The sequence below is a fragment of the Arachis ipaensis genome, chromosome B8 (genome assembly GCF_059453495.1).
Source record: "Arachis ipaensis isolate K30076 ecotype BB chromosome B8, ASM5945349v1, whole genome shotgun sequence".
Classification (NCBI taxonomy): domain Eukaryota; kingdom Viridiplantae; phylum Streptophyta; class Magnoliopsida; order Fabales; family Fabaceae; genus Arachis; species Arachis ipaensis.
Window position 1 is genome coordinate 38,726,556 of NC_142443.1, and position 11,843 is coordinate 38,738,398.

The 11,843-nt window shown below is 40.9% G+C and overlaps 1 pseudogene; it reads right to left on the minus strand.

The window, feature by feature from the left end:
• Positions 1-7,248: 7,248 nt before the first annotated feature.
• Positions 7,249-8,919, minus strand: LOC148547747 (uncharacterized; annotated as a pseudogene).
• Positions 8,920-11,843: the final 2,924 nt, after the last annotated feature.

Genomic DNA, 11,843 nt, shown 5'->3' on the forward strand with positions numbered 1-11,843 from the left:
CTCAACGGGAGGTTGGCAGCCTTGTCCAGATTTCTAGCCGGATCGACAATAAGATCTCTTCCCTTCTACTCCACTCTAAGGAAGGGAAAGAAGTTCGAATGAACAACGGAGTGCGAGCAAGCCTTCCAAGATTTCAAAAGATTCCTGGGACAACCACCTATCTTAACTCGGCCACGGGAAGGAGAACCACTCATATTGTACCTCGCAGTAGGAAGTCAAGCAGTAGCCTCAGCACTAGTTCGAGAAGACCACAGTGGGCAATAACCCGTATACTTTTTCAGTAAAGCATTACAAGGATCTGAGCTGAACTACCAAAAAATAGAAAAATTTTCCTACGCCCTCATACTAACATCTCGATGACTTTGTCCATACTTCCAAGCTCACACCATTAGGGTTCGGACCAACCAGCCTATAAAAGGGATTTTGCAGAAAACAAACCTAGCAGGCAGAATCTTGCAATGGGCAATCGAGTTGTCCAAATTTGATCTTCAATACAAAGCTTGGACAACCATCAAATCACAATACCTGTCCGACTTCATCACAGAATTTACAGACACCCCGGAACTCCCCATAGAATGGAATCTCTACGTGGATGGTTCCTCAAATAAAACTGGAAGCGGCGTGGGTGTGATAATTGAAAGCGACCAAGGAATCCAAATTGAACTATCCCTCAAATTCGGGTTCCCTGCCTCAAACAACCAAGCAAAATATGAGCCACTACTAGCTGGTTTGAAGCTGGCTAGGGAGGTTGGAGCTCAAAAGCTTATCATCTTTAGTGACTTGCAAGTAGTCACTTCACAAATAGCAGGGAGCTACCAAGCCAAGGATCCCACCATGAAAAAGTATTTGGATAAAACCAGGGAACAGCTCGGACAACTCGGGGAATATGAGATCCGCCACATACCCCGCGAACAAAATGCCTGAGCTGACGCACTCTCAAAGCTAGCCAGCACCAAACCATGAGGCAACAATAGAAGCCTCATCCAGAAAATGCTGTAGAACCCGTCAATTTCAGAAGAGGAAAAAGTTCTAGCCATAACAGGTCTGGATCAAGGATGAATGACTCCCATAATTAACTACCTCAAAACAGAAACACTCCCCACAGATGAAAAGGAGGCAAAGAGGTTAAAACGGGAGGCACAATACTACACTATCATAAACAATACCCTATACAAAAGAGGGATCTGAATACCATTGTTAAAATGTGTACCGACTTCCAACACAAAAGAAGTCCAAGAAGAGATACACAGTGGCATCTGTGGCAATCACCTTGGAGCACAAGCACTTACCAAAAAGGTACTCTGGGCAGGGTTCTATTGGCCAACTTTGCAAAAAGAAGCCACGGACTTCGTAAAAACATGTCCATCATGTCAGAAACATGCCAACTTTCACATCGCCCCGCCAGAGGAACTCATCAGCGTGACCTCACCTTGGCCATTCACAAAATGGGGACTCGACCTTCTCGGACCCTTCCCTCAGGGATCGGGACAAGTTAAATTCCTCATAGTAGGGGTAGACTATTTCACAAAGTGGATCGAGGCAGAACCTCTAGCCAACGCCACTGCTCAAAGAAGTAAAAAATTCCTATATAGGAACATTGTCACAAGGTTCGGGGTTCCATACTCCACCACCACAGACAATGGCACCCAATTCACAGATGCAGGCTTCAGAAAGTTAGTGGCCGACTTAAACATAAAACACCAGTTCACTTCCGTAGAACATCCCCAAGCCAACGGACAAGCCGAGAAGTAATCCCTGAAAGAGACCTGAACAAGGTCCAAGAAAGATGATTACAAAAATAACTTAGAAGGGCCCGACATGATGAAGTCGGCCCAAAACATAAAAGTTATAGAAGTAATCCTTGAAAGAGACCTGAACAAGGTCCAAGAAAGAGGATTACAAAAATAACTTAGAAGGGCCCGATATGACGAAGTCGGCCCAAAACATAAAAGTTATAGAAGTAATCCCTGAAAGAGACCTGAACAAGGTCCAAGAAAGAGGATTACAAAAATAACTTAGAAGGGCCCGACATGACGAAGTCGGCCCAAAATATAAAGTTATAAAAGTAATCCCTGAAAGAGACCTGAACAAGGCCCAAGAAAAAGGATTACAAGAATAACTTAGAAAGATCCGACATGACAAAGTCGGCCTCCCAAAAATCCTAACATTATAAAAAGTAATTCATAGCAGAGACCTCATAAAAGGTCCAAACAAAACAGGATTACTAGAAATAACTTCAGAAGCCTCAAAGGAATCAAAGCCACAAGCAGGAAACGCAAAGGCAATCCAAAGAGGTTGAGCAACAAGGCTCCAACACTGCCAAAAACCTAAAAAAGGTACCAAGATAGATAAAAACTGACATGGTATTAAAAACATGAAGTTATAATAAGAACAAGCTCAAGAGGCTACCCAAATCAGCCCCAAGAACTTGGAAGCTATTTTGTTTTTCAAAATGAAGTTGTGATGCACGAAATTGTGATCATCAACAATGGCGCCAAAGGACTTGGAGCTCTCAAACGTGAATCAAACTTTGTCACAATTCCGCACAACTAACCAGCAAGTGCACTGGGTCGTCCAAGTAATACCTTACGTGAGTAAGGGTCGATCCTACGGAGACTATCGGCTTGAAGCAAGCTATGGTCACCTTGTAAATCTCAGTCAGGCGAATTCAGATGGTAATGGAAAATTGATAATTAAAAGATAAATAAAACATAAAATAAGGATAGAGATACTTATGTAATTCTTTGGTTGGAATTTCATATAAGCGTATGAAGATGCTTTGTTCCTCCTGAACATCTGCTTTCCTATTTCCTTCTTCCAATCATTCATACTCCTTTCCATGGCAAGCTTTATGTTGGGCATCACCGTTGTCAATGGCTACTTCCCGTCCTCTCAGTAAAAACGTTCCAAATGCGCTGTCACCGCACGGCTAATCATCTGTCGGTTCTCGATCATGCTGGAATAGGATCCATTGATCCTTTTACGTCTGTCACACGCCCAACAATCGCGAGTTTGAAGCTCGTCACAGTCATCCCTTCCCAGATCCTACTCAGAATACCACAGACAAGGTTTAGACGTTCCGGATCTCAGGAATGGCCGCCAATAATTCTAGCCTATACCACGAAGGTTCCAATCTTAGATTAGAAACCCAAGAGATACGCATTCAAGCCATTGCTAGTAGAACAGAGGTGGTTGTCAGACACATGTTCATAGGTGAGAATGATGATGAGTGTCACGGATCATCACATTCATCAAGTTGAAGAACGAATGAATATCTTGGAGAAGAAATAGACTTGAGTTGAATAGAAAAACAATAGTACTTTGTATTAATTCATGAAGAACAGCAGAGCTCCACACCTTAATCTATGGTGTGTAGAAACTCCACCGTTGAGAATACATAAGAACAAAAGGTCTAGGCATGGCCGAATGGCTAGCCTCCCAAACGTGATCAAAGGATCAAAAGATAATCCAAAGATGAAAATACAATAGTAAAAGGTCCTATTTATAGAGAACTAGTAGCATAGGGTTTACAGAAATCAGTAATTAATGCAAAAATCTTCTTCCGGGCCCACCTGGTGTGTGCTTGGGCTGAGCATTGAAGCTTTCATGTGTAGAGACTTTTCTTGGAGTTAAACACCAGTTTTTGTGCCAGTTTGGGCGTTTAACTCTAGCTTTTGTGCCAGTTTTGGAGTTAAACGCCAGAATTCTTGAGCTGTCTTGAAACGCCTGTTTGGGCCACCAAATCTTGGGCAAAGTATGGACTATTATATATTTCTGGAAAGCCCAGGATGTCTACTTTCCAACGCAATTGAGAGCGCACCAATTGGACCTCTGTAGCTCCAGAAAATCTACTTCGAGTGTAGGGAGGTCAGAATCCAACAGCATCTGCAGTCCTTTTTCAGCCTCTGAATCAGATTTTTGCTCAGGTCCCTCAATTTCAGCCAGAAAATACCTGAAAACACAGAAAAATACACAAACTCATATTAAAGTCCAGAAGAGTGATTTTTATTTAAAAATAATAAAAATATAATAAAAACTAATTAAAATATACTAAAAACATACTAAAAACAATGCCTAAAAGCGTATAAATTATCCGCTCATCACAACACCAAACTTAAATTGTTGCTTGTCCCCAAGCAACTGAAAATCAAATAGAATCAAAAGTAGAGAATATACAATGAATTCCAAAAACATCTATGAAGATCAGTATTAATTAGATGAGCGGGGCTTTTGGCTTTTTGCTTCTGAACAGTTTTGGCATCTCACTTTATCCCTTGAAGTTCAGAATGATTGGCATCTATAGGAACTCAGAATCCAGATAGTGTTATTTATTCTCCTAGTTAAGTATGTTGATTCTTGAACACAGCTACTTTATGAGTCTTGGCCGTGGCCCTAAGCACTTTGTTTTCCAGTATTACCACCGGATACATAAATGCCACAGACACATAACTGGGTGAACCTTTTCAGATTGTGACTCAGCTTTGCTAGAGTCCCCAATTAGAGGTGTCCAGAGCTCTTAAGCACACTCTTTTTGCTTTGGACCACGACTTTAACCGCTCAGTCTCAAGTTTTCACTTGACACCTTCACGCCACAAGCACATGGTTAGGGACAGCTTGATTTAGCCGCTTAGGCCAGGATTTTATTCCTGTGGACCCTCCTATCCACTGATGCTCAAAGCCTTGAATCCTTTTTATCACCCTTGTCTTTTGGTTTAAAGGGGTATTGGCTTTTTTTGCTTGCTTTTCTTTTTTTCTTTCTTTTTTCTTTTCTCTCTTTTTTTTTCTTTTTTTTTTCTGCAAGCTTTTTACTGCTTTTTCTTGCTTCAAGAATCAATTTTATGATTTTTCAGATCATCAGATAATATTTCTCCTTTTCCCATCATTCTTTCAAGAGCCAACAATTTTAACATTCATAAACAATCAAATTCAAAAATATGCACTGTTCAAGCATTCATTCAGAAAAAACAATAGTATTGCCACCACATCAAAATAATTAAACTGTTTTAAAATTTGAAATTCATGCACTTCTTTTTCTTTTTCAATTAAAAACATTTTTCATTTAAGAAAGGTGATGGATTCATTTTCATAGCTTTAAGGCATAGACACTTAGACACTAATGATCATGTAATAAAGACACAAACATAAATAACATAAGCATAAAAATTTGAAAAACAGGAAAATAAAGAACAAGAAAATTAAAGAACGGGTCCACCTTAGTGATGGCGGCTTGTTCTTCCTCTTGAAGATCTTATGGAGTGCTTGAGCTCCTCAATGTCTCTTCCTTGCCTTTGTTGCTCCTCTCTCATGGTTCTTTGGTCTTCTCTAATTTCATGGAGGAGGATGGAATGCTCTTGGTGCTCCACCCTTAGTTGTCCCATGTTGGAACTTAATTCTCCTAGGGAGGTGTTGATTTGCTCCCAATAGTTTTGTGGAGGAAAATGCATCCCTTGAGGCATCTCAGGGATTTCATGATAAGGAGTTTCCTCATGCTCTTGGTGAGGTTCTCTCACTTGCTCTATCCTTTTCTTAGTGATGGGCTTGTCCTCATCAATGAGGATGTCTTTCTCTATGTCAATTCCAGCTGAATTGCAGAGGTGACAAATGAGATGAGGGAAGGCTAATCTTGCCATAGTAGAGGACTTGTCTGCCACCTTGTAGAGTTCTTGGGATATAACCTCATGAACTTCTACTTCCTCTCTAATCATGATGTTATGAATCATGATAGCCCGGTCTATAGTAACTTTAGACCGGTTGCTAGTAGGAATAATTGAGCGTTGGATGAACTCCAACCATCCTCTAGCCACGGGCTTGAGGTCATGCCTTCTTAGTTGAACCGGCTTTCCTCTTGAATCACTCTTCCATTGAGCGCCCTCTTCACAGATGTCAATGAGGACTTGGTCCAACCTTTGATCAAAGTTGACCCTTCTAGTGTATGGGTGTGCATCTCCTTGCATCATGGGCAAGTTGAATGCCAATCTTACATTTTCCGGACTAAAGTCTAAGTATTTCCCTTGGACCATTATAAGCCAATTCTTGGGGTCCGGGTTCACACTTTGATCATGGTTCTTGGTGATCCATGCATTAGCATAGAACTCTTGAACCATTAAGATTCCGACTTGTTGAATGGGGTTGGTGAGAACTTCCCAACCTCTTCTTCGGATCTCATGTCGGATCTCTGGATATTTGCCATTTTTGAGCTTAAAAGGGACCTCGGGGATCACCTTCTTCTTGGCCACAACTTCATAGAAGTGGTCTTGATGCACCCTTGAGAGGAATCTCTCCATCTCCCATGACTCAGAGGTGGAAGCTTTTGCCTTCCCTTTCCTCTTTCTAGAGATTTCTCCGGCCTTTGGTGCTATAAATGGTTATGGAAAAACAAAAAGCTTTAGCTTTTACCACACCAAACTTAGAAGGTTGCTCGTCCTCGAGCAAAAGAAGAAAGAAGAGAGTAGAAGAAGAAGAAATAGAGGAGATGGATGGGGCTTTGTGTTTCGGCCAAGGGGGATGGGTAGTGTGTATGTTGTGTGAAAATGAAGGAGTGAAGATGGGTTTATATAGGAGTGGAGAGGGGGGTATGGTTCGGCCATTATGGGTGGGTTTGGGTGAGAAAGTGGTTTGAATTTGAATGGTGAGGTAGGTGGGGTTTTATGAAGGATGGATGTGAGTGGTAAAGAGAATGGTGGGATTTGATAGGTGAGGGGTTTTTGGGGAAGAAGTATTGAGGTGATTGGTGAATGGGTGAAGAAGAGAGAGAGAGGTGGGGTAGGTGGGGATCCTGTGGGATCCACAGATCCTGAGGTGTCAAGGATTTCTCATCCCTGCATCATGTGGCGTGCAAAACGCCCCTTGCTGCCAATCCTGGCGTTAAACGCCAGGCTGCTGCCCATTTCTGGCGTTTAACGCCAGCTTCTTGCCCATTCCTGGCGTTAAACACCAGTCTGGTGCCCATTTCTGGCATTAAACGCCCAGTAAATTTGCCAGACTGGGCGTTTAACGCCCATTCTGCTACCCTTACTGGCGTTTAAACGCCAGTAAGTTTCTCCTCCAGGGTGTTCTATTTTTCATTCTGTTTTTCCTTCTATTTTTGCTTTTTCAATTGTTTTTGTGACTTTCACATGATCATCAACCTATAGAAAACATAAAATAACAAAAGAAAATAGAAATTTAACATAAATAAGTAAAAATTGGGTTGCCTCCCAACAAGCGCTTCTTTAATGTCAATAGCTTGACAGTGGCTCTCATGGAGCCTCACAGATGTTCAGAGCAATGTTGGAATCTCCCAACACCAAACTTAGATTTTGAATGTGGGGGTTCAACACCAAACTTAAAGTTTGACTATGGGGGCTCTGTTTGACTCTGTATTGAGAGAAGCTCTTCATGCTTCCTCTCCATGGTGACAGAGGGATATCCTTGAGTTTTAAACACAAGGGAGTCTCCATTCACTTGAATGATCAATTCTCCTCTGTCAACATCAATCACAGCTTTGGCTGTGGTTAGGAAGGGTTTGCCAAGGATGATAAATTCATCTATACACTTCCCAGTTTCTAGGATTATGAAATCAGCAGGGATGTAATGGTTTTCAACCTTTACCAAGACATCCTCTACAAGTCCATAAGCCTGTTTCTTTGAATTGTCTGCCATCTCCAGTGAGATTCTTGCAGCTTGTACCTCAATGATCCCTAGCTTCTCCATTACAGAGAGAGGCATGAGATTTATACTTGACCCTAGGTCACACAGAGCCTTCTCAAAGGTCATAGTGCCTATGGTACAAGGGATGGAGAATTTTCCAAGGTCTTGTCTCTTCAGAGGTAATTTCTGCCTAGTCAAGTCATCCAGTTCTTTGATGAGCAATGGAGGTTCATCCTCCCAAGTCTCATTACCAAACAACTTGGCATTTAGCTTCATGATTGCTCCAAGGTACTTAGCAACTTGCTCTTCAGTAACATCTTCATCCTCTTCAGAGGAAGAATACTCATCAGAGCTCATGAATGGCAGAAGTAAATTCAATGGAATCTCTATGGTCTCAGTCTGAGCCTCAGATTCCCATGGTTCCTCATTAGGGAACTCCATGGAGGTTAGTGGACGTCCATCGAGGTCTTCCTCAGTGGAGATCACCGCCTCTTCCTCCTCTCCAGGTTCGGCCATGTGAGACGTGTTTATGGCCTTGCACTCTCTCTTTGGATTCTCTTCTGTATTGCTTGGGAGAGTACTAGGAGGGAGTTCAGTAATTTTCTTACTCAGTTGACCCACTTGTGCCTCTAAATTTCTAATGGAGGACCTTGTTTCAGTCATGAAACTTTGAGTGGTTTTAATTAGATCAGAGACAATGGTTGCTAAGTCAGAGTGACTTTGCTTAGAATTCTCTGTCTGTTGCTGAGAAGATGATGGAAAAGGCTTGCTATTGCTAAACATGTTTCTTCCACCATTATTGTTGTTGAAACCTTGTTGAGGTCTCTGTTAATCCTTCCATGAGACATTTTGATGATTTCTCCATGAAGGATTATAGGTGTTTCCATAGGGTTCTCCCATGTAATTTACCTCTTCCATTGCTGGGTTCTCAGGATCATAAGCTTCTTCTTCTGAGGAAGCTTCCTTAGTACTGCCTGTTGCTGCTTGCATTCCAGACAGACTCTGAGAAATCATATTGACTTGTTGGGTCAATATTTTATTCTGAGCCAATATGGCATTCAGAGTATCAATCTCAAGAACTCTCTTTTTCTGAGTTGTCCCATTATTCATAGGATTCCTTTCAAAAGTGTACATGAATTGGTTATTTGCAACCATTTCAATGAGTTCCTGAGCTTCTGCAGGCGTCTTCTTTAGATGAAGAGATCCTCCAGCAGAGCTGTCCAATGACATCTTGGACAGTTCAGACAAACCATCATAGAAAATTCCTATGATGCTCCATTCAGAAAGCATGTCAGAAGGACATCTTCTGATCAGTTGCTTGTATCTTTCCCAAGCTTCATAGAGGGACTCACCTTCTTTCTGTCTGAAGGTTTGGACTTCCACTCTAAGCTTGCTCAATTTTTGAGGTGGAAAGAACTTTGCCAAGAACGCATTGACTAGCTTTTCCCAAGAGTTCAGGCTTTCTTTAGGTTGTGAATCCAACCATGTCCTAGCTCTGTCTCTTACAGCAAAAGGAAAAAGTATAAGTCGGTAGACTTCAGGGTCAACCCCATTGGTCTTGACAGTGTTACAGATTTGCAAGAATTCAGCTAAGAACTGATGAGGATCTTCCAATGGAAGTCCATGAAACTTGCAATTCTGTTGCATTAGAGAAAATAATTGAGGCTTAAGCTCAAAGTTGTTTGCTCCAATGGCAGGGATTGAGATGCTTCTCCCATAGAAGTCGGGAGTAGGTGCAGTAAAGTCACCAAGCACCTTCCTTACATTGTTGGCATTGTTGTTTTCGGCTGCCATGGTTTCTTCTTCCTTGAAAAGCTCTGTTAGGCCCTCTAAAGAGAATTGTTCTTTAGCTTCTCTTAGCTTTCTCTTCAAGGTCCTTTCAGGTTCAGGATCAGCTTGAACAAGTATGCCTTTATCTTTGCTCCTGCTCATATGAAAGAGAAGAGAACAAGAAAGTAAGGAATCCTCTATGTCACAGTATAGAGATTCCTTGAGGTGTCAAAGGAAAAGAAGAATAGAAGGAGGAGGTAGATAGAAGAGAATTCGAACTTATCAAGAGGGATAGAGTTCGAATTGCACCTTGAGGAGGAGTGTTAGTCCCTTAAATAGTTGGTTGTGAGAAGAGGGGAAGAATTTTCGAAAATAAATTAAAAAGATTTTGAAATAATAAAAAGATATTTGAAAATTTGATTGAGATTTTCGAAAATTAAGATTGGGAAAGAAATAAAGTGGTTTTTGAAAAAGATTTTGAAATTAGAAATTAAAAAGATATGATTGAAAATTAATTTTGAAAAAGATGTGATTGAAAGGATATGATTGAGAAGATATGATTGAAAATCAGACTAATGATGCCAAGGCATCTTAGGCTAGTTTTACTAGCATTTTTCTGTTAGTTTTAGTTGTTTTATGCATTTTCTTGAGCTTAAAGTAACCAAGAATGGTTAAAAGAAGAACAAAGCAATGAACCATCCGAACAATATGATTTTGATGCAAATTCCATGAGTTTTAGTTATATTACTTGAATGCTATGAATGGAAGATGTCTCATGAAATTTTGCAAGACTTTGATGCAATTGTTTGGATGATTTCAGGGAAGAAGAGGCTAGGCAAGGAAGCAACAAAGTCAATAAAGGAAGCTTGAATATCACATGTGGAGTTTAAGTTCCAGTTTAAGCCTAAACTGGAGCTTAAACGCCAGAATGAAAGTCTCACCAAAGAAGCATTTCCACGTTTAACCTCCAGTTTAACCTTAAACTGGAGGTTAAACGCCAGAATGAGGATGCCAATCAGGAAGCATGTCCACATTTAACCTCCAGTTTAACCTTAAACTGGAGGTTAAACGCCAGAAATGGGAAGTGCACCAGGGAGCCATTTCCACGTTTAAGCTCCAGTTTGACCTTAAACTGGAGCTTAAACGTGTTCGACCAAGTTTTTCCTCCAGGGTTGCTTTCTCCATTTCCACGTTTAAGCTCCAGTTTAACCTTAAACTGGAGCTTAAACGTGTTCGACACCTCCAGGGCTACCTTTCTCAGCTTCCACGTTTAAGCTCCAGTTTAACCTTAAACTGGAGCTTAAACGTGTTCGACACCTCCAGGGCTACCTTTCTCAGCTTCCACGTTTAAGCTCCAGTTTAACCTTAAACTGGAGCTTAAACGTGTTCGACCTCCAGGCCTACCTTTCTCAGCTTCCACGTTTAAGCTCCAGTTTAACCTTAAACTGGAGCTTAAACGTGTTCGACCTCCAAGGCTGCCTTTTCTACCTCCACGTTTAAGCTTCAGTTTAACCTTAAACTGAAGCTTAAACGTGTTCGACTAAGTTACCCTCCAGGGCTGCCTTCTTCCATTTCCACGTTTAAGCTTCAGTTTAACCTTAAACTGAAGCTTAAACGTGCTACCACAAAAGGCATCACTGGAAGTGTCTGGCGTTTAAGCTGCAGTTTAAGCTTAAACTGCAACTTAAACGCCACTCTTGGAAAAGGTTTCTGGGCCAAAAATATTGTGGTTTAAGTTAGTATTTGAGCACAAACATTAACTTAAACTTATTCTGGTATGAAACCCAATTGAACATCATGGTTTATGGGATTGGGCCTGAAGGATTGATGAGTCTGAAATTTCAATTTATTAAGTCATGTGTCATTATTTGATTATCACTAAGTTGGCTCAATGAATGTTACAGAATTTGGATCAACAGCCTCATCAAGATTATGGATCATAAACCCAAGGCAAAAGGAAAGCAGGGAGAGGCCTCAAAGCCCAAGAAACACAACAGAAGCTCAATATAGAAAGTGTATAAAGAGGATAGAATTTAAGTTAGGAAGGACTTTTACCTTTTCATTTAGCTAGTTTTCATATCTTTGTAATTGAATTCAGAGCTATGACTCACTAAACCCCCTTTCATTGGATTAGGGAGCTCTATTGTAATTCAATGAATCAATAATAGTTTATCTTCTTCTTCAATCTTTTCTCTTGAATTTTGTTAGAAAGCTTCTCGATCTAATTCCATTGGGTAGTTGTCTTGGGAAAGAAACTACCCATAATTGGAATCCTTCGGAACCTTGGGAAAGGAATGGAGGATTCATGCTAGAGAAGCTTTCTCACAGTGAATTGGATTGGGGTTTGGATGGATATTGTGACATGTAATCCTACCAAATTGTGGTTCATGAAACTGTGTGGTATAATCAGTGATCGAGCATCATCTCTTCTTATGAACATTTAA